Below are 2,500 nucleotides of genomic sequence, written 5' to 3'. Positions count from 1 at the left end.
CCGGAGTCCTGAGGTAACTAGGGTGAATTTTCACCTAACATATTTGGGGGCTCGTGACCGGGATTCCAACAACCTCATCGACTCTCCACGCTGGGCTAATCATCAGGACCTCAACCGTACGGAGGAGTCACAGATATTTCCCTAACAAATGTTCTAGTCCCCTGGGCGCAGTCACCTTCCTTAAGCCTGTAAAGGAGAGCTAGTGTCTCTCCCGAAGCCCCGAAGTGCGTTCGGTGGAAGAAGACGAGAATGCCTCTGAAGGAAGGGTATAGAAGGAAGGGTGGCCTCTGGGCACAGAAACATAGCTAGGGAAAATATTTCTATGAGACTCCGTTTTTCTAAAGACCTCCAACTTGAATTGGAAGGAGGCCAGGGCCTGCCAGCGAGGAGAGCCAAGAGTGAAGGAATTGAATTAGACTATAGGGGTTGGACTCCGAGCTGTTTGTGAGTATACTGTTTGTTTGTTGTGTGTGCACACTAGTATAGTTTTTCTTGGGGTTGAGACTAACTTTATGCTTTACACCAAAGCATTTTATTAATTTTAACTTGCACTATTTTTACTATTTCTCTGTAAAACTGTTTTTAGGGTACCATGGCACTGTCGGAAACCATATTGTTGCTTCAATATATCACATGTTATTCTCAGAGATATTTCCCTAACGAATGTTCTAGTCCCCTGGGCGCAGTCACCTTCCTTAAGCCTGTAAAGGAGAGCTAGTGTCTCTCCCGAAGCCCTGAAGCGCGTTCGGTGGAAGAAGACGAGAAGGCCTCTGAAGGAAGGGTATAGAAGGAAGGGTGGCCTCTGGGCGGGGAAACATAGCTAGGGAAAATATTTAACAGGGTAAGGCGGAATCTATGAAGCAGCACTATGGTTCCGACCGAGCTAAAGACCAGGCAGAAGGGTTTTATTACTTTTATTCATTTTATTCCTTTTATCATGATTTTAGTAATCCAAGAAGCCTATCGGAACATCAGGTTCTGATACGATGTTGATCTTTTTTTTTTATTACTCCATGTATTGCTTTTGCTGCTTGCTTTTATGGATTTTATGTAAAGCACTTTGAAGAATTAGATCTCACAATACTAAAAGATATGCTGCAATATTGAGCCATGGTGAAAACATGCCTCAATAAGTGGGGATAGAACCTGTGAGGCTGAAACCAAGGTTGGGCCAGGAGATTGGGTCCTAATCAACAGCCTCAAAAGAAAACACTACCACTCGCCCAAGTGGGACAGACCATACAAAGTGCTACTGTCAACATCTACCAAAGTCAAAATAGCGGAGAGAGCCACCTGGATACATCTAGCACATTGTAAACGAGTAAGCCTTCCTTAGAAAGAGACAGAGAATAGGAGCTGTCTTCCTCTACAGTTTTCCAAGGCCGGAACACTGTGACAGAAGTCCAGCTACAAAGGGGATTCTTTGCGTTAGGCAATTTTTCGTCTCAAACCTGGTGAAGAAAACAACACTGTCCAGTGGGGTAAAAGAGCCTAGTGGATACTGGGAGGGCGGGCGGTCCTATCTCTGTGAAGTCATGGGGAGTTACAAGGGAAAATTAAACAATGTGTGTAACTTTTGATAATAACTGCACTACTCTACATTTTGATACTGTTAACATATTAATCACAACAGGCACCGGTCTTGGTCAAATATCCGCAATGGGGTCTGGCCAAAGATCATCCGTGATGGAAAACCAGACTGCCCAAACACACTTTCCACAAAAAGACTGTTTACATTTTCCTGCCCAGTCCGATGTGATCTGCAGGATGCCTGATGGGGAACAGGGCCTTCAAGGACACAGCAAAGAGGCCTTGTTCGAATGTTATCTGAAGCCTAGGCGAGCTAATGATACACACACACAGTCGACACCCACTATGTTGGCCTACAAATGCAAAGTATTCAAATGTGTAATGAGAAATATGATGACATTTTAAAAATGATTAACTTATGATGATATGGAGTGATGCTCAGTAATGATCTCTGTTCCGAAAATGTGATTAAGCTCAGAGTGATGATTTTGAAGTTATCCATTGAAATTGATAATTGACGAATTAAGAAAGATGATTTGTGATTGTGATTGTGATTTTGAATTATCCATTGAAACGGATAAAAGGAGGGACTGATGGAGATAATTTCCAAACACTGTTAATGACTTAAGAATATAATAATCAAGTGCCTTGTATTATTAATTACCTTATATGAATCATGTACTTATGTAAGCAGGAACATGGCTTTTCTGTGTTTCTGTGTTTCTGCGTGAATATTAGGTGCCACTTAGTCTGCACATGTACAAGAGCATGTTTAGACCAGAAGTGATAAGAAGGTTCGAACTGTGCTTCTTCCGACCTTGCAAAACTTCCATCCTTGCCTCGGATATCAGAAATCCACCACGTGGTTATCTCGCTGAACGCTCAACTTCTGTCTATATAAACCTTGTGCGATGTGTTTATCATTGCTTCACTTTCAGCCTTGTGCTGGGAGTGAGCCCGATTGCAATTG

General features: G+C 42.7%; 1 protein-coding gene across 1 annotated transcript in view; it reads left to right on the top strand.

Annotated features, from left to right (window-relative positions):
- The window catches only part of adgb (androglobin), a 46,334-nt gene that overhangs the window by 7,019 nt on the left and 36,815 nt on the right, over nucleotides 1–2,500 (top strand). The window lies entirely within an intron of this gene.

This window comes from Clupea harengus, chromosome 15, assembly GCF_900700415.2.
Source record: "Clupea harengus chromosome 15, Ch_v2.0.2, whole genome shotgun sequence".
In the NCBI taxonomy this organism is placed as follows: Eukaryota; Metazoa; Chordata; class Actinopteri; order Clupeiformes; family Clupeidae; genus Clupea; species Clupea harengus.
Note: the sequence above shows the minus strand (reverse complement) of the source record. Positions and strands in the feature narration are given on the sequence as shown.